This window comes from Miscanthus floridulus, chromosome 11, assembly GCF_019320115.1.
Source record: "Miscanthus floridulus cultivar M001 chromosome 11, ASM1932011v1, whole genome shotgun sequence".
Lineage (NCBI taxonomy): Eukaryota > Viridiplantae > Streptophyta > Magnoliopsida > Poales > Poaceae > Miscanthus > Miscanthus floridulus.
In genome coordinates this window covers 386,700-408,145 of record NC_089590.1, presented here as the reverse complement: position 1 = coordinate 408,145, position 21,446 = coordinate 386,700, and the positions used below count along the sequence as shown (strand labels likewise).

The following is a 21,446-nucleotide window of genomic DNA, read 5'->3' as shown; positions in this document are numbered from 1 at the left end:
CTTTGGACGCGTGTGGAGCTCAGTGGAAGACCTTCCCCTGGTCGATTGCAGCAAGTGTGGAGCTCAGTTGATTGGCCTAGTGTCGAAGCAGGACAAGAGCTTTGGGCAGAGGTTCTACAAGTGTCCTCTAATTAACCATGTAAGTTGGTAGATCTGCAATTTTATCCGCCTATTGATGTAGTTGTATGGCCGATTTCATCTGAGCATTGTTCCTCATCTTCTTTTGTTAGTTCTACATGTGGGAGGACCAATACGTTGAGTACCTCATCGGCAAATCCAAGCTTCCACGATGTTTCTCAAAGATCGGTAGAGGGTCGTCGTCTCTGGGGTTGACTCAAGCCATGGATCCAAGGATGTCTTCTCAGGAGCTGATTCAAGCCATGGAGTCTTTGAAGGAATCAATTGGAGGATGCACTACCCTGTTAGAAAGCACAACTGCATCTATGAAGGATGCACATCCCGCTTTGAAGAAAATTGTTGATGCCAATCAGTCAATAGGGAGCAGCATCGACAAGATAGGCGATCGTTTGCTTGTTTTAGGTCTAGCAATTATGTTCATTGTAGTGCTACTTCTCTTGGTGGTGTTAGTGAAGTGAGCATTGATTTGTCAGAGTTAATGTAGGCATCCTGTATGAACTTTTAGTTGATGTCTATCACTTATGTCTCCCTTATGTGTCAATGAATGCTACTGTATGTTCTGATGTTCTAATTTGGTTGTCAATGAAGTGTATGTGTTTTAGTGCATGGCAACTACAAAATAGATCAAGTGCAAGTCAATCTAGTCTTAACATTACAAGCCATCAAGTTTGGCTTCGAGCCAAGTTACATAACAGCGACAAGTCTGAATTTAAGCCTTCAAGTTTGGCTTATAGCCAAGTCACATAACAACGAAAAGTCTGAATTTAGGCCAATTATGGTTGATTACATTACAAAGGCTACAAAAGCATAGTTCTAGACAACATTAGAAGTCATCTTCCAAAAGCATCATCAGCAGGTTGCAAACACTACACTTGCAATTATTTCACTCAACATGCACATCCATCACCAGCTGCTTCTTGGCCTTGCCCAGATCTTTCTTCGGCTGCACCTTGTCTCCCTTGCATTGTTTTGCCTTTTTTCCATTCACTCCCTTCGTACTCTGTCCATCAGTGGATTCTGCACCATCTCTTTCCATCTTCCTCTTGCGACTGTTAACAAATGAAAGACATTAGTACAGTAGAAACAAATTGTTACAAGTTCAAGGGTAGTGAGATATGTAACCTCCTAGTGTTGCCTGTAGGACTGTTGGTTAGTAGTGGGGCTGTAATGGTGATGGAACATGCTCTAGTTTGGGATTGTTGGGTTGATGCACTGCTTGCAGCCTTTGTCTTTTTGTTCCTCTCTTTTTTTGGCTTAGGTGTGGCTGGAGGTGGAGCATCATTGTCATACACTGTCTCATTGCAAGTCTTCATCATGTGACCAAATTGTCCACACCTCTTGCACTGTCTCATTCCACTGGTTCTCCCTCCTTCTTCTGCACCCTTTATCCTTCTTGTTCTAGGTCTGCTAGCTGCCCTCTTTAGGATTGGTGGCCACAGTTTGAAACCCATGTCTACCTTGGGCCATTGGTTCCTATCTGTCATAGGCATTACAATTCCGGCATATGCCTTCTTGAACACATCAACAGAGTAGTAGTCGTCAATATAGTCCTTTGCACTCTTGTTTCTCAGTGAGTTAATGAAGCAAAGGGCATGAGTGCAGGGGAGCCCAGTGATCTGCCACCTATTACAACTACATGTTCTGTTATCTAGATCAATAGTGTGTCTCCAGGTCTTCAGCTCTTTAGTTGTGCCTTGAATCTCAGCTGTGTTGTTGTGTCCTCTATGAATGACATAGTTCAGGTTTCTGCTTTTTGCATTCAGATCTTTAGTTACATGAGGAAGGATCTTGTCTATCATCTTGTTGGATAACCTTCTTCTAAGGTCATGCTTCTCCATGATCATCTGCCTTATCCCGTCCATCAGTGGGATGACTGGTTGTGCTTTCTCCTTTCTGATCCAACTATTAAATGTCTCTGCAATATTGTTTGTGACATAGTCACACTTGCTATCCGGTGAGAATCTCCACCTGTTCCACAAATGTTTGTGGTTCTCCTCTATCCATTTTATTGCATTTGGAGAAGCTTTCTGCATGGTCTTGTAGTGATGCTCATAGTGCTTCTTGTTAAAAGCTCTACATGCAGGCCAAAGGTGTTTCTTGAAAACAACCCCTCTATACCTCTTCTAAAATTTCTTCACTAGATGCCTCATACATTCTCTATGTTCCACTCCATTTGAAAACACAGCTATAACTGCACTATCTATACCCTTGCCTGCATCTATGGATATCACAAGTCCAGGAGGTGAGCCTATTGCAGTCTGAAGCTTTTTAAAAAACCACTTCCAGCTATCTACGGACTCTGACTCAAACACCCCATATGCAACTGGAAATAGCCAGCTGTGGGGGTATTAACCCCTATACCCTTACGGCTAAGCTTGGGCCAGCCCGGATCAGTGGGTCCGGTCCACCAAAAGATGACGTGCGGCCCAGCCAACCTGATCGGAGTCCCATGCAAGGAGTCAAGGCGGATTTGGCGATCAAGCAAGATACTGGTCAGTTAGAATAGGAATCCTTATCCGACCACAAATGGCAATTGTAACTGGCTAGGATTAGTTTCCAGATCTGTAACCCTGCCCCCTGGACTATATAAGGCGGGCAGGGGACCCCTCTAAAAAACATCTCTCATTGACATACAGCAATACAAATTAGACGCAGGACGTAGGTATTACGCCTTCTTGGCGGCCAAACCTGGATAAAACCTTGTGTCTGTCTTGCGTCACCGTCTTGTTTGTAGCTTGTGCATCTGTCTGCCAACAATCTACTACCTTGGGCATACCCCTAGGTAGGCTGCCGACCATATTTCATCGACAGTGGTGCGCCAGGTAGGGGGTGTGCGTACTGCTCTCCAAGCAAATGAGATGGTCATCATCTCTGGCTCTATGGCTACGCCGAATGGCCTCACGTTCACCGTCGGCCAGATCACCTGGACCACCGGTTCCGACAACTTCATCGCCATGACCACGGAGGAGGCGTGGATTTAGTCTGCGCCGACCACTACTTCACCTGCATCGGCTATGGCTCCGACCACGGTGGATACAACTCCGACCACGGTGGATATGGCTCCGACCACGACGGATACGGCTCCGACCACGATGGATCTGGCTCCGACCATGGTACATCTGGCTCCGACCATGCCTACATCATCTTTAGCCATGTCGACAACCCGTCATCCGCTTCCCCGCTACAAAGGGAAGCAGATCAACAACACCGACCTGCTTGACTCCATCGATCGGGTCGGCACCAAACTCGCTGAAACCCTAGCTCTGGTAAGTACGATTCAAAGTCAACCTAATGAGCAGGTAACCGCTCCCCACAATAGATCTACCCAACCAGCTCGGACCAGTCATCCTACACAACTTGGTACAGATCTCGTGGTCATATCTACTCCTGAGGGGCGCTCCGCTCGTCGCCGACCAGCCTTCGCGATGGGTCTCTGACTCTCCAAGTACGAAGCCTCGATGGAGAACCACCAGGTCCAGCCCTACGACCTGCGAAATGCTACATCTAGCTATGCGTACAACCTACAATGCCGCTCAGATCTGTGTTTTATGCACCGACCTCGGCCGAAGCCACGCAACTTCATCAACATGATCTGGATTGAAGATTATCAAGAAGGATCCGTCCACATGGAGGGTGACTCTAGCTCCTCGTCTGGCACCGCATCTGATGCCTTTGTCCACACCAAGCTCTAGCATCACGACAATGAAGGCGTCGAATACGATCTGGATATCCCAGATCACGCCTCGGGGTTCCCGCAATTCCCGTCTTTCCCACCAAGGCGAGGGGGTTTGATCAATGTTGTCAGCAATGACGAACCACCGACAGTTGGCGAAACAGAACAAGAAAGGACTGCACGCGAAGCGCGCAACATTGATGGGTTTAATCGCCGGCAAATCAAAGCCGAAGCAGACCAGGAGGCACGACGCATAAGGGTCCAGCCGCGTGACCTCAATGATGCTTTCGATAGGGTGGGGGACAAGCAGGTCTTCAGGACTCCAAGTGCCAACATAGCCGTCGCCATGGCGACAATGCAACGGCTACCCAACACCTCGGAAACCCAAGCGGTTCACGATGAAATACAAGCCTATCTGACGGCTGCTATGGCCCAGACCGCAGAGATTGTAAACCAAGCTCGGGCTCCATCTGTCTCAGTCAAGTCAAGCCACAGCCGCCAGCACCCAAGTCGCTCACAGCCACTCAACCAACATGGTTCGCGCAACAACGACCTATCAGACAACCATCAAGGCGGAAACGGTGGCCATGATAGTGGCCAGCATGACAACCGCCGTCGGGACTACAACCGCCGTGACGTCCGAGACGATAATCGCTGAGACAACCGCGACAATCGCCGCGATAACCATGGCCGCAGGGCTAATCCAGATGGCAATCGAGATTGCTGCGATGGCAATAACGATCTCCGCCATTACCTCGGTGGACGTGATCTGCGTGCTCGCATCAACCAAAGAGCCGATGACCGAGCATCCCATGAGAGTTATTGTCGTATGGAATATGACACTGCTCACGGCCCACCGGGTTTGAAGCAGTTTACTCCACACCTTCGCCAAGTCATATGGCCCAAGAATTTCAAGCTCAAGAAACTTCAGAAGTACAACGGCAAGGAAAACCCCGAATGATGGGTCATGCTCTATGAGACTGCATGCAGATCAGCCATGGTTGACGAGCACATCATGTCTAACTATTTCCCAGTCGCTGTTGGCCATGCAGGTCACCAATGGCTGGTCAGCTTGCCGGCGAACTACTTCAACTCTTGGTAGGAGCTCAAGCAAGCCTTCATCGACAACTTCATTGCTACTTATGAACAACTAGGCAACAAATACGATCTGCAACGGATTCGAGATAAAAAAGATGAGCCACTGCACGAGTACATCCGGCGCTTCTCGGAGATGCGCATCAAGGTCCCATCAATCTCCGACAATGAGGCAATCAAGGCTTTCATCACTGGCCTCCGCTTCCACGACACCCTATGGGACAAGCTCCTCCGCAAGAGACCTGAATCGGTCATAGCGCTCCTAGCCACCGCTAAGAAATATGCAGACGCCGACGACGCTAAAAAGATAATTGTTGAAGAAGCAGCAAGGGTTCCACGCTCTGACCACCCCCCACACCGCGACGACTACCGCGACAACCATGGTCAGAACGACAATTTTGACCGCCGCAACTAGCGCAACGACTCCTGCGACCACCGCGACCAACGTAATCAGCGACGTAACCGCTGTGTTGATTACAGGGGCAAGCATGCTCGGGAAGACGACGGCGAGGTCAACACCGTCAAAAAGGGTGGCGGACGCCGTAACTATGAAGATGACTATGCCAAAGCATTGAAAGGGCCCTGCTAGCTCCATCCTAAGTCAAACCATACAATGGAGAATTGCCGCGTCCTCAAGACTATCTACACGCGTCAATAGGCTCCGGATACGTCCGACAAGCCTAACGACGCAGGAGAACAGTGCAATGAGGATAACGACGACGACGATGCAGACCCTCATCATAAATACGTCAAGCCAACTGATCACGTGCATACCATCATCGGCGGCAAAGTGTCCATCAAGACCAAATGAGAACGCAAGCTACTCGCCCGCGCTTGCTTGAACGTGGCAAACACCGACAACCTTCTCACCGATCCACGGCTCCCTCCGTGGTCTCACCGCGAAATCTCCTTCAGCAGAAAGGACCAATGGGCCACCATACCTGAACCAAGATGTTTTCCCCTAGTCCTCGATCCTTGTATCAACAAGGTTCAGTTCGACATAGTACTGATCGACGACGGCAGCTCCATCAATATACTGTTCAAGAATAGTCTGCCCACCCTGAAAATAGCCCAGGCAGACCTCAAGCCATATGAGGCACAGTTCTAGGGCGTTCTCCCCGGACAGAGCTCTACACCTCTCGGGCAGATCATGTTACTTGTGCAATTTGGGACTCCGGACCACTTCCGCACCGACTACGTCAACTTCATGGTCGCTGACTTCGACGGCACCTACCATGCTATTCTTGGTTGACCATCGCTCACCAAGTTCATGGCCATACCTCATTACAGGTATCTGGTGCTTAAGATGCCTACCGAGAAAGGAGTTCTAACCCTCAGGGGCAACGTATACGCAACTTATACCTGCGAGGACGACAGCTTCAAAATAGCAGAGGCCCATGACCTCTCTATTCACATGGCTGAGACCATGCTCGATGCTAAGAAGACCTCAACCGACCACCTGGAGATCCCAGAGCTTGAGGCTCCACACAAGAACATCAGGTCCAAGGAGCACAAGGTGATCCAGCTGGTCGATGGTGATACCAGCAAAACAGCCCTTATCGGGGCCAACCCGGATCCCAAATAGGAAGACGCGCTCGTCAAGTTCTTGAGGAGCAACGTGGATGTGTTCGCATGGAAACCTGCCGACATGCTCGGTGTACCTCGAAACTTGATCGAGCACTCCTTGAATGTCAACAGCAAGGCCAAACCTATCAAGCAGAAGCTACGACGGTTCGCTCGCGACAAAAAGGAGGCAATTAGGGTAGAAGTTACATGGCTTTTCTAAGCCGGATTTATCAAAGAAGTGTATCATCCGGAATGGTTAGCCAACCCGGTTCTTATACGCAAAAATAATAATGAATGGAGAATGTGTGTTGATTACACTGATCTCAACAAACACTGCTCTAAGGACCCCTTTGGCTTACCTCGCATAGACGAGGTCGTAGATTCAACTGCCAGTTGCGAGCTGCTTTCCTTTCTTGATTGCTACTCTGGTTATCACCAGATCACTCTAAAAAAGGATGATCAGATCAAGACATCTTTCATCACGCCTTTCGGTGCCTACTGCTACACGACTATGTTGTTCGGGCTCAAGAATGCCGGGGCTACCTACCAACGCGCTATACAGGCCTGCCTCAATGACAAGATAAAAGACAGCCTCATCGAGGCTTATGTTGATGATGTAGTTGTCAAAACCAAGGAAGCACATACCCTTGTTGACAACCTGGAACACACCTTCACAGCCCTTAATACATTCCAATGGAAATTAAACCCAAAGAAGTGCATCTTTGGTGTTCCTTCTAGTATACTGCTTGGCAGCGTCGTCAGTTACGACGGCATACGCCCTAACCCGGAGAAAGTCAAAGCTGTTTTAGATATGAAGCCCCCAAAAAAGGTGAAGGATGTCCAGAAGCTTACCGGATGCATGGCTGCTCTAAGCCGGTTCACGCAGTTAAAACAATACCTTACATCACCTCCGGTCCTCACTGCTCCCAGAGAAGATGAAACTCTCCTACTTTACATTGCGGCAACCAATCGGGTGGTCTCCACTACCATGGTGGTCGAGCGCGACGAGCCAGGCCATGCCTACAAGGTACAGCGACCAATTTATTTCATCAGTGAGGTACTCAATGAATCCAAGACCAGGTACCCACAGATTCAAAAACTGCTCTACGCCATACTGATAACATCCCAAAAGTTGAGACATTACTTCGACGGATATCGTGTGGTGGTCATGACCGAGTACCCTTTGGGGGACATCATTCGCAATAAGGATGCGAACGGGCGCATCGTCAAATGGGCAATGGAGCTATGCCCCTTCTCCTTGGAATTTGCAAGCCGTACTACAATCAAGTCTTAGGCACTCGTTGATTTCATCGTCGAGTGGACAGACTTAAGCACGCCTGCCTCTCCGAGATCCGATGAATATTGGACGATGTACTTTGATGGCTCTCTCAACATTGACGGTGCGGGAGCAGGAGTTCTTTTCGTGTCACCATCCAAGGAGCAGCTCTGGTACATCCTCATGATTTATTTCCCAGCATCTAATAATGCCACCGAGTACGAAGCGTGCCTGCATGGTTTATGCATTGCGGTTGAGCTTGGTGTTAAACGTCTCTATGTCTACGGAGACTCGGCTCTAGTCATCAATCAACTCAACAAGGACTGGGACACAACCAGCGAAAAGATGGATGCATACTACAAATTGATCAGAAAGCTAGAAGGCAGGTTCTATGGCATCGAGTACATACACGTGGTCCGGGACAAGAACCAAGCAGCAGATGCGCTGTCAAAGTTAGGATCATCCCAAGCCAAAATCCCACATGGCGTATTCATCCAAGACCTGCTCATGCCTTCCATCGAAGAGGAAGATTCCACGATCGACAAAGCTCTAGACCAGCAATTGGTGGCTACAATTCCGGCGCCGAGCACCACCGAGCTGCCTCCGACCACTCATGAGATAGACTGGAGAATACCTTTCATCAAGTACTTAACAGATGGCAGTGGTTATACTGATCGGACAGAAAATGACCGCCTGATGCATCGCAGTAAGCAGTATCTGCTCGTCGATGGCAAGTTATGGCGCAAAAACGCAAAGGAGGAAATCTTGATGAAATGTATAACCTAGGAGGAAGGCGAACATCTCCTAGACCAAATCCACTCTGGCTCCTATGGCAACCACGTGGCCTCAAGAATACTAGTTAGCAAGGCTTTCCGAGCAGGGTTCTATTGGCCATCAGCAGTAGCCGACGTAGAGAAGCTAGTCCACCACTGTGAGGGTTGTCAGTTCTTCACCAAGAGAATCCACGTACCAGCACATGAGATCCAGATGATACCAGCCTCTTGGCCCTTTGCATGCTGGGGACTGGATATGATCAGGCCCTTGAAACCGGCTCCTAGGAAATTTACATGCGTCTTTGTGCTGATTGACAAATTTTCTAAGTGGATCGAATACATGCCTTTGGTACAGGCATCTTCAGAAAAGGCTGTCACGTTCCTCGAGCAGGTCATCCACTGTTTCGGCATACCCAACAACATCATCACTAATCTGGGTACTCAGTTCACCGAGAACGCTTTTTGGGACTTCTGCGATGAAAGGAGCATAGTAGTAAAATACGTCTCGGTGGCGCACCCTAGAGCTAATGGACAAGTCGAGCGGGCAAATGGCATGATCTTGGACGCATTGAAGAAGAGGATGTACAGAGAAAATGACAAAGCTCCTAGAAGATGGCTCAAAGAGTTACCAGCCGTGGTCTGGGGCCTCAGAACTCTGCCCAGTCATAACACCGGCGTCTCACTATACTTTATGGTTTACGGCGCTGAGGCAGTCCTCCCACCAGATATAGCTTTCAGATCAGCATGGGTAGAGAAGTTCAATGAAGGCAAGGTCAATGAAGTATGGGAGCTAGAGGTGAATAGCACAGAAGAGAAGCGGCTCGATTCTTGTGTACGTACGGCCAAATACCTTGCTGTTTTGCGTAGGTACTACAACAAGAATGTTAAAGAGCGGTTCTTTGTGGTCAGGGACCTAGTCCTGAAGTGGAAGATGAACCAGGCTGGTGTCCATAACCTCACAACCCCATGGGAGGGGCCCTTCATGATCAAGGAAGTCACACGACCAATGTCTTACAAGTTAGCTCACCTAGACGGTACAGACGTACCAAACTCGTGGCACATCGACAAGCTTAGACGTTTCTATGCTTAACTACTAAGATATGTACTCCTCTTGTACTTTCAATTTACTTCAATAAAGCTATTATGATTTCTCCGACCATTATAATGTGTCACTTCGAATTTCATGGTTATTTTAACTTAGCCAGTAAAAGCCGACCACCACTCCTTCTATGGTTTTTGGAGCAGGCCTTATCTTCGGTTCCACCCAACACGTGCATGGGATCCGCTCTCTACGTTACGGGTGATCGGCAGGTCTCCCTTGGTTTGACTCGTCTGCGTCTACGTGTGCATAGGTCATGCACCTCACACTCCGACCACATGGCAAACTAGGGCCGCACAAACTATTCGGGATGATGTGTCGAGCAAAATGGTACAACTAAACAGAACATTAACATGTTCTTACTTAGTTACACCAACATGAGTCTCAAGCTTAAATACATTTTATACAAAGCAAACAAGCTTATGATATACAGTTACGTTATTACAAGCTCACCTAAAGAGGCCCGAGTTTACAATAACACAACTATGTCCTCCTTCTATAGCTCCAAGCCTATTACATTGGCTGGTCGGGGCGCACGGCACAAACTGCTCGTGGCTCTCGGTATCCTACTTGAGTCTCGGGGACTCTTGTGCTGGTCGAGCTGAAGGGGATGGCCCCACCGATGCCTGGCTGGTCGAGACAGCAAGCTTCGTCGGTTGGCTGGCAACTGATGGCATTCCCAACTGACTTGTCGATGGCGTACCCTGTACAGGTGCCATCCCACCTCCACACAGGTTAATGTCGCCAATTATCTTTGACGATAGGTCCAGCTAGGCCATCCAGAGCTCCTCCGCCTTGTCTAGGTCTACCTCCTTCAGGTATCCAGCCTCTAGGCGCTTGAGATCGATCAGGGGGTAGTGGGCACGCACCATGCTTAGCACATGGGCACCCGTGTACTCACCCGCCTCCTTCACAAACTCTTGGAACCATCCCCATGCTTGTCTGCATCTCTCGACCAGTTCGAGCCAGGGCGTCCTTGGCTCTCCCTCTATGAGCGTCGGGTCGACAAGGTCAAGGACGGGCAAAATGCCAGTTGCCACTTCCTAGCACCGGTTCTTCCATGTGTCCTGATCCTCGGTGGCCTCAAGGCATCGTGCTTTCCAGCCGTCATGCTCTTTCATCATGGCTTCTAGATGCCTCTTGGCATTGACTTTTAAAACTGCACACCGTACAAGACATCAAATGTAACGGTATGACAAGATAAGGCGACCAACAGAATGAGAAAGGTGGTCTGGAATACTTACTTTTCATATCCTCCTTCATTTTGGTGGTGTGGTCCTAGAGTTGAGCCTGGTTGCGCGACAATTTCTCGTTGTCCTCCTTTAGGCGACCACACTCTGCGGTCGCGCGGCTATTCTCCTCTTGGAGGTGGGTTACTTCAGCTTCTAAGCCTGCATTACAGCTGTCACTACCAGCAACGCAACAACACGTGTCATACACTTGCTGTGATAAAATGACAACTTACTTGTTTTTTCTTGCTCTTTGTTATTGAGCTAGCCGACTAGGTTTTGGTTCTATGCCTCTCGCTCTGTCCTCTCCTGGTCGACGGCTTCAAGTTGGCGGTGCAAGCGTTCCATCTCGGCCGCCAATTCTCTATTATTCGTCATGATTCCCTCAATCTGGTCGAAGCACCTCTTTCGGTACTTTGCGGTCTTCATCTAGTCCTGCATATAAACAAGCTAAGTCAGATAGTTCGACTACATAATAGGGTCAAGTGGTCAAGCCAAACATACCTAGACTTCTGTCACTAGACGCTTCGCCGCTCGTTCAACTTTTAGGGTCTCTTCGACCTCTAGGATTTCTTCATGCATAGCCCACTTGTCGTTCCGCTAGCGCGACACATATACATGTTGTCGCTTGTCCTGGGGGTGGCCCAGGATCTCTTCTACTTCGTCCTCTTCGGCCTCTTGTTCAGGGGGCGGCGCTGGTCTGGAGTCTATAGTCTCCGCGACCACTATGGCTTTCCCACGAGCCATAGCATCGGTAGGCATGGTCTGGGCCAACTTCGGTTGCTGCTCCTCGGCTTGGTCTGGTTCCCTTGGCTCCAAGGTATATGCTTCATCAGGGTTAGTGCTCGGAGCACTTGTACTTTGCTCAGCTGTCTTCTCGACCGGCTGCTCGGGGACTGTCGTCTGGCAGCTCATCTGCTGAGGTTCCGGTGGAATTTCTTCTATAGGTTCCTCCACAACCGGCTACTGAGCAGTTCTTTCCACCAGTACTAGCAAAGCCGTGCCACACCCGGCTAGCTAGTCAGGATTTTCGGTGGACGCCGACCTAATATACCAGAGAAAAGTTCAGAAGACAATAGTATTTAATACAAATTATAAGCTTACACCAAAGTTACAGATACTTACAGCTTGGAAGCATGGAATGACGTGGCGAAGGAGTGTCTCTTCGACCACGCCCGTTCCACGTGCTCAGCAGGCTCCACCGGGTCTTGTTCTACGACCGGTACTGGTGCCAGGGTTTGGTGCTCGACACTTCCTCCGCTTGTCCTCTATGTTGCAATGGTCGGTGATGCAACCACTGCTAGCACAGAGGAGCCACCCTGCTCTGTCGACTCCATCTGTCTCCTCTTTCGGGGGATGAGTTGGAAGATGTCCGCATCCTCTGTTTCATCGTCTGAAAGAGGGAAGATGGCTTGACGATGTTTGTTGGCCGCCGGCCACTTGCCAGCAGCCATGGCCGTTGCCTCCTCCCCAACCTCAAGTGCCACCCAGTGGACATCTTCGGTCCTAGCACTAGTCTGGGTGGTTGGGCTGGCAACTTGTGGCCAATCCACACCATGGGGCGGAGACATGAACACTGCTGCCCGGTCATGACCATTCCTCTAGGAAACATAAAGGATACAACATAGTCAAATTTTGTTACGACATAACTCTACAAGTACAAGGAAGCATCATTTACCTTTGGGGGAGGTCGGGCTAGCTTGAAGGCATGCTCGATGTCGCTTAACCTGACATAATTGGGATTGGCTAGATTGAATAGCTCCTCAATCCTGGCCTTGATTTTGATCTTGTCGAGCGCCTCTTTTCTGGTCCTCATTGGATCTGTGCTCCCCTAGTATTCGAAGCCAGGATGTACCCTCTTCTGGCAAGGTTGGATCCTTCGGCTGATGAAGTTCCCAACCACGCTGGGACCATCCAGCTTCCCCCATGGGATCATCCCGAGCAGTTCTGTGATCTGTTCCAAGTGCTCGGGCTTCTTCGACCAGCTGTTCTTCTTCTCCGGAATCAACCCCACGTCGCACAGGGTGATTGTGTTTGGCTCTTCGCGGATGTAGAACCACTTCTTGTACCATTCGTCTAGTAAGGTGTTCTAGGGGCAGTGCAAGTACTGGGCCTTCATACCATCATGCAGATTGAGGTATACGCCTCTGGCTATCTTCGAGCCCTCGCTCCCTTTCTTCCACAGACAGAATAGATGGCAAAAGAGGTCGAAATGGGGCTGGAAGCCACCATAAGCTTCGCAAAGATGGATGAAGGTGGAGACAAGAAGAATCGAGTTGGGATGCAGATTGCAAATCCCAATCTCATAATACAAGCAGAGCCCCTAAAGGAAAGGGTGCACTGGAACCCCAAAACCCTGCTTGAAGAAATCCTCAAAAACCACAATCTCACCTGGTTGTGGATCGGGGAAGCTTTCTCCTTCCAGCGCGCGCCATCCTACGAGTGCCTTGTTGTGGAGCACTCCCATGGCGATGAGGTCTTCGATGGTCTGCTCGTTGCTCCTTGACTTCCACCACTCCTTTGCCATGACTCCGCCCTTCTTCTGGGCGTCTCTCTTCACCATTAATCTGCCCTTGCTAAGGGGGTGGATGCGGTGGAGGGGGGATTGGTGATGATTTTCGGAGGAATAGGGTTTGGCAAGAGGAAGAAGAAGGTAGCAGCGGCGAATGACAATGGGGATCGGTAAAAAGTAACTTACCGGTTCTATATGATAAATAACCAAGAGCTCCATCATTTCGTCCGCCCGAGATTCTTGGGAGGTGTGCGCACACGCCGCATACGGTTGTTTTCACAACCTCAAGATCTACGCCAATAAACGCGCCCCTTCGTTTCTAGTGTACGCGCCTCTTCATTGATAATGTGAGAGGGCCCACACTGACGCACCTCCATATAGGTGCCAAGTGACTGTTAGCCAGAAAGAGTAAGAAGGTAGAGTGATGTGCTATACCTATCTACTTTTTTGACCAGACGTGTCAGAATGGACTTCATAGAGTAAGGAGACAAATAAATACACCAAATAATAGTACAAGCGGCGCTCGTTTTTTCGCTGCATGTCTTGTGCTCAAGGATGGACCAGACAACTGCCATGATCGAGGACTGCCCTGACCACTACAATGCTCGGGGACTGCCCAGACCACTGCCGTGCTTGGGGACGGCCCAGACCACTGCCGTGCTTGGGGACTGCTCCAACCACTGCCATGCTCGGGGACTGCTCTGACCATTACCGTGCTCAGGGACAGCTACGACCACTACTATGCTCGAGGACTGTCCTGACCACTGCTCGGAGAATCGTTCCACTTGGGTACATGTGAATTGTACTCACATATAGTTGAGAGACATTTAATTAGACCTTGCTACAAGGCTCATACTTCGCCTTCCAGCAAGCTCGGGGACTACGTCGGTACGATGCACCTGCCGGTGCATCTAGTATTGCCTATACAACGATTGGATTCTTAACTTCAGTGGAAATTCTTTTTTAGACCCTGGCACTACGTGCCTGCGTCACCTACTACTAGGCTCGGGGACTATGTGGGCACACTTCACCTTGCGGTGAATGTGTTTATTTAATCGACCCTTATGCTTTGACTGATTGTAAGGATTACTATCGTGCTCGGGGACTGTCCCGACCACTGCTCGAAGATCGTTCTTCTCGGCTACATGTGATTTGTACTCACATACAGTTGAGAGACATTTAATTAGACCTTGTTACAAGGCTCATACTTCGCCTTCCAGCAAGCTCGGGGACTATGTCGGTACGATGCACCTGCCGGTGCATCTCGTATTGCTTGTACGACAATTGGGTTCTCAACTTAACTGGGAATTCTTTTTAGACCCTGGCACTACGTGCCTACGTCACCTACTACCAGGCTCGGGGACTAAGTGGGCACACTTCACCTTGCAGTGAATGTGTTTGTTTTTCGACCCCTACGCCTCTGATGATCAAGGACGCTACGCTTCAAGATGCACTTACATTTCTGTTCAGAAATACAAGTGGGCACACTTCCCAGAACAGAAATCTTTTTCTTTTTTCTTAAGAGCACCATACATTCTTCGGACAACCTATTTCTTCGGCAACAACAGTGGTCAGAGATATCAAGGACTCAAGCCTATTAACCCCTATACCCTTACGGCTAAGCTTGGGTCGGCCCGGATCGGTGGGTCCGGTCCACCAAAAGACGACGTGTGGCCCGGCCAACCTGATTGGAGTCCCGCGCAAGGAGTCAAGGTGATTTGGCGATCAAGCAAGATCCTGGTCAGTTAGAATAGGAATCCTTATCCGGCCACATATGACAATTGTAACTGGCTAGGATTAGTTTCTAGATCTATAACCCTGCCCCCTAGACTATATAAGGCGGGCAGGGGACCCCTCTAAAAAATATCTCTCATTGACATACAATAATACAAATCAGATGCAGGACGTAGGTATTACGCCTTCTTGGTGGCCGAACCTGGATAAAACCTCGTGTCTATCTTGCATCACTGTCTTGTTTATGGCTTGCGCATCTGTCTACCGACAATCTACTACCTTAGGCATACCCCTAGGTAGACTGCCGACTATATTTTGTCGACAGTGGCGCACCAGGTAGGGGGTGTGCGTACTACTCTCCAAGCAAACAAGATGGTCATCATCTCCGGCTCCATGGCTACGCCGAACGGCCTCACGTTCACCATCGGCCAGATCACCTAGACCACCAGTTCCGACGACTTCATCGCCATGACCACGTAGGAGGCATGGATTCAGTCTGCGCCGACCACTACTTCACCTGCATCGGCTACGGCTCTGACCACGGTGGATATAGCTCCGACCATGATGGATACGGCTCCGACCACAATGGATCTGGCTCCGACCATGGTACATCTGGCTCCGACCACGCCTACATCATCTTCAGTGTACATCATCTTCAGTGGATACGGCTCCGACCACCATCAACTGCTGAAGCCGATGCCAATTGACCCCTCCACCTTCCTATCAAAATAGTGGAGTCAACACCTAAAAATGGCCTGCAGCCATTGAGAAACCCATCTACACAAGCCTTCAATGCAATAAACATCCTAGTAAACCTCATCTTTTTACCAACAGGAGCATACTCTATCTCCACTATGCTTCCAGGGTTGGTCCTCTCTACCTCTGCTTTGAAACTAAAAGCATCAGCAAAATTGTCATTCCACTTTCCCATTATTTGCTCTAGAGCCAACCTTCTCCCATCCCAAACCACATAGTAAGATAGCATGATCTTGAACTTCTTCTCTAGATCTTTCTTTAGTTCTGTAGCTCCAGTATTTGGTTGATCCCTAAGAATGTCAATGACTCTGTCTCTGACCCATTTGTTGGTAGCCATGCAGTTCTGGTCAAGCTTGGAAGTGCTAGCACAGTTATGCTTAGCATGGAGCTTTTTTATCTGCAACAAAAAAGAAGGGCTAAATCAGCTTACAAGGGCATGAAACAAACAATACACCACATATAACTGTAAATTACATAGTTAAAAAGCAGGTATGGTGACCTGCCATGTATTGCCATCCTACAGCTCAGAAGCATGAATCCTCCACCTACACTTCTTCTTTTTGCTACTTCTACCCTTGCAGAACCCTCTGTACCTTTTAGCCTCACTATAATGTGCATCAATTTCAATCTCATTAAGAACAGCAAACTGCCTAATTGCCCTCTTAAAAGTATCTCCATCTTCAAATGTGACACCAAGAGCAATGGTTGGGTTCTCTAGGTCAGTCACATGTTCAACAATCTCACATCTAGCTTCATCATCAACAAAAAGGTCATCCAACTCACTATAGTCACCATAAGTTGATTGCCCCTCATGTTCTAGCTGTTCTTCAACATCAGATAAATACGGATGCTCATCATTTAGACCCACATATTCTACCTCATCCTCATCCCATGGTTCCTCATCATCTGAGAGATCCCTTTTCCTTCCCTTACCTCTCTTAGACTTAGCCTTGGTTTTGGTAGTCCCTGTCTCTGCATTGTTAGCTACGACATCTTCTGTCTCATCGTCAGCAACATACTCAATCAAAGCCAGAGGAAGGGGCTCTGTGGCAACACTAGCACTGCCGACATGATGTGTAGAAGGTTCAACAGATACACTTTGGCTTTGCTCAATTGTCACTGTGTCATAAACTGCCACAAACAGAGGCAACCTCCTCATCTCCCAATACAGGTCCATTGCATCCATCAAGCTGGCATCAGAAGTTACATTGGTGAAAGCGGACATAGTCCTATTCCAATAGCAAACTGATATTCCTTGATTCGAACCATGCTTCACTCCCTTTGCTATTTCATCTTTTAGGTCCATCAAGTTGGTTGAATCACGATCAACAACAAGCTCAAGATTTGAATCTGGGTGCACTACATGACTACCATCATCGCAAACCTCAACATAATTTGGAACGCGCGCAGCAATTCTGCACGCCGAACTACTATCCATCCTAAAACAAATGAAAAAATGGTAGGGAACAATGAAAAGTGATTCATAATTGAAACCCTAAATCGACCGAGGCTTTAACGCATATTGATAACGCCAAATAGAACCAAATCACTTGATGGAGATACACTGAAATAGTTAATTGAACAACTTGCACATCAAATGGCCAAAAATGCTTACCCTTCTGGAACCCAACCAAGATTTAGGCCCTTCGATGGTGATTCATTCCTCGGTCCCAAGCGATTCCTAAGTTTCTCTGGTGCCATCTCGTCCAACTCCTCTGCTTGGATCTATGGACACATAGCCGCGGAGAGGAAGGTGGCGCCGATTGTGGACAAGGAGGGAGCGCGGGTGCGGAGAGGAGGGCGACGGCTAAACTGGTGGCGGCGGTGAGACTAATGGCAGCCAGGGATGGGGAATTGCAAGAGCAGCTAGGTCAACCAGGCAAGTCAAGTCGACCTAGGGGCACCCATTGTCATTTCCAAAAAGTTCTCTGTCCAAAACCAGGGAAAATGATTGTTTACTGCGCGTGGTGTGTTACAACAAAGGAACCCGAATTCGTAATGTGTCTTAGCCAATAACACAATTGGCGGTGTGCCGTAGCCAAAACAATGTTTCCCCAGTGTGCCAGCCCAAAATTTGCCATATAACTACACCCATGCACTACTTCGTTTAGAATCAGCACAAAAGATTAATGATAGGCCGCACGGTAAGTTTTGCTAGTAACAGAGCACAAAATCTGACATAAATTGAAAGGTGGCCACAGATAAAATTTAAACAAACAAGACACGCATGCCACGGAAAGGTACTGCCAGAGAGAATAAGTTAAAGTACTTCATTGTGATCTGCTAGTAACCTGCACTGTAGGTTTAGGATGAGTAAGTAAATCAAAGCAAATCAATGCTGTTAGCAGTTCTAGCATCTAACTTGGAACCACCAGGTAAGCATCAACACATTTGAAAAGAAAACACATAAGGAACAGGATGCAGCAACCTCAAGGGGGCAAAGGCACAGCACCAGGAAGCATATAACACCAGCTGCAGGCAGAGCAACAAAAACCATTAAATTCGTGCAGAATTCAACCATGTTATCCATTCTAGGCTAAGTCCCTGTCAAGTAATAGTAAATAACAAGTAATTTTGCTTCTTTCAATGGAGTATAAACTCTCATCCCAAACACAATCTAACACAATACCAGATCAGAAACCAACAAATCACACAAGCAGTCTGATTAGATCACTAAGCTCATGATACTTAAATGTTAAAGTACTGTTTACCACCATCAAGCTGTAACAGCTAGTTCGATATGCAGAAACAGACACTAAATCTAAGCAACCAACTAGTTAACTGATAAGAGCTTTCCAATACCCAAAAGAAGAATCTTGGTCCTACATTAACCTAATGACAACAAGTCTACTCATTACACTAAAACAAAAGATAGCAGAGATCTTTACTAGAACCTCACATGGGTTAGACTTGAAAGTGCATAGAGCAATTCGTTGATTAGGCTTGCCTGGCCCAACTCCAACTTGAATGCTTCAATCTGTTGCTTCTTGCACTGAGCATCAAGATCGTGGGCCTTCACATCACCTATGGTCATGAACATTGTGAAGATTAAGTTCCTCGAGCTGTGCGTTTCGGCGTAAGCTTTGACTTCTTTGGCCAGGTTAGGATAAAATTCTGATAGTACACTGAAGTCCCTAGATGTTGGCTCAACCCGCTCATCTTCATCAACTTGGCCCAGAGAATTTCAGACAACTTAAATAGTCGACGACCAAGGTCATCGGATGGGCAGCCTTGTACAAGGATCTTGCGGTACCGTGTCCTAAGCTTGCGAATCTTGTCTGCGAGCTTCTCCTCGTTGGCATCAATTTTGTCAAATGTGAGATTTGCCAAAAGGTGCGATGAATCTGGCAAAGCACCATTATGGGACTTGGCGTGCACAACCAAAGCATTGAGAATCTTGAACTCATCATCAAAGGACCATGATCGCTCAACCGCTGGCTTCTTCTCTATCTCAGAACCGCATGGCTTGGTTGATGGAGCATTCCTCCCCTGCAAGGCTTTGCCATTCACTTGAGCCCCTGTCTGCTGATCCTCCTGGACTCTGTTCTTCTCTTGTGGGGGTGAGGTATCGCTGAGTTGCTTCTTTTTCTTCTTTTTGCGCCTGTCCTCGGCGGACCTCTTGCTTTTCTTCTTCTTCCCCTGTGGGACTGACGCGGCGACGGTCTCACCATCAGGTCCCGCAGCACGCTTCTTTGGGTGCTCATCTCCCTGCTGCTGTGTTAGGGAGTGCTTCTCGCCCCACTTCGGAGTCACGGCCCTCTTGTTGTTGTGGCCGTCGGTGGTGGTGTCGTCGGGCAGCAGACCCCTCGCCGGTGACGCATCACCAGAGTCCTCTGCCTCATCTTCCTCCTGCGATGCTGGAGAGGGTTTCTTGACCTGCTTGACCCCATCATGCGGAGCACTCCTCGCCAGAGAGGCCTCGCCGGAGCCCTGGGCCCCAGCATCCTCCGGCAATGGCGAAGAGGGTTGCTCGGCTCACTTCAGCGGCATCTCCTTGGGCTCGGCAGACATGGCGGTCTTGCCACTCTCCTCCTCCTCCTCCTCCTCCTCCTTGTCCTCCTCATCATCACCCTCAGAACTGTCGCCTTCTTGGTCCGTCGGCGGTGGTGACGACGACGGCGCCAGGATAGGAGGGTTTGTGGTGGGGCGCTACTCCGCCTCGAGTTCGTCATCGGAGGAGGAGTTGTCTTCCTTAGAGGAGGAGGAGGACGAGGAGGCCAAGACGATGGCCACATAGGGCTTTCAAGTGGGGGCCATGGGGCTGTGGCCGCTAGCGGATTGACAAGGAGGCTTTGGGTGTGTGCGTGCGTGTGCGCGCGCGGCGCAGGTGTGTGTGTGTGTGGGGGGGGGGTGGTGGGGGGTGGTGGTGGTGGTGTGATTTTGGACTCAGATTCTTACCAATTATGAGTTGGGCGCTTTAACCATTCAGCCATGGATGCTTAACAAGGATCATCATACATCATAAATAACCAATTTTCATATAGAAAGACATATCATAGAAAAATGAAATCAAAAATATTCGGAGATGGCAAATATTCAGAGATGACTATGAAAAAACCTCTCCAGATCCTCGAATTGAAGGGGGGGGGGGGTGATTTGGGACTCAGATTCGGTGCCTTTCCTCTAGCAAGGCACGACGTACCTTTCAACCCTCTATCCACCGTTGAAAGAGAATCCGATGGCTCTCACAAATTTTTAGCACATCTTTTAGCTTTTCCCAATGGAAATGGGCGGGAGCAGGAGTGGCGGCTCATCTGCGCGCGTGTTGCGCCTGGCTCCTGGTCGGAGCTCTCTGCCCCACCACCAAGGCCTCTTCCTCCCCACCCCCTTCTCCTCACTGCCGCTGGAGTAGACCACTGGAGGGCGGTGGCCGTGAGGAGGGCGGTGGCGGGGTGCTTTTCTCTCCGCACGTAGGGCTGTGGCGCCGTCATCGCCGTCACCGTCGAGTCTGAAGCCCGCTCCGCTGTCCTAGAGCATGGATCCGAGACCTGCCGGCGTGGATCTCGCCCCTGCGCTGTCGTCGGCAAGGAACATGTAGGCAGGGGTCGCTGCGCCCTGGCCCGGCCATCACCGCCGCCGCCACTAGATCCCACGTCCTCGTGCTTTGATTCGTGGTCCATGTGTGGATCCGACCTCCTAGTGCATGGATCTGGTGGTGGTTTTGGGTGGCACCCCTGCTGCTTGTTGGTTGGCAGAGGTGGCGTCTTGAGAGCCCAGGCGCGGTGGCTGCGGCCCTAGGCCGTGGGTGAAAGCTCTAGTTTGGTTTTGGTTAATTGATGAAACCCCAAGTGCTAACCTAGTTTATCAAAGTGATTACGAGATAGGTAGCACTACTCCAAGTGATGAAGCAATGGCAAAGATCATGACGATGGAATGGCATGGTGATGGTCAAATGCTTAAACTTGGAAAAGAAGAAAGAGAAAAACAAAAGGCTCAAGGCAAAGGTAAAATTGTAGGAGCCATTTTGTTTCGGTGATCAAGACACTTAGCGAGTGTAATCACATTTAGGATAGATAGCCGTACTATTAAGAGGGGTGAAACTCGTATCGGAATGCGGTTATCAAAGTGCCACTAGATGCTCTAACTCATTGCATA

General features: G+C 49.1%; 2 pseudogenes; both read right to left on the bottom strand.

The window, feature by feature from the left end:
- Positions 1-1,021: 1,021 nt before the first annotated feature.
- LOC136493892 (uncharacterized) lies at positions 1,022-16,188 on the bottom strand (annotated as a pseudogene).
- A 2,550-nt stretch (positions 16,189-18,738) lies between these two features.
- Positions 18,739-20,782, bottom strand: LOC136493890 (uncharacterized; annotated as a pseudogene).
- Positions 20,783-21,446: the final 664 nt, after the last annotated feature.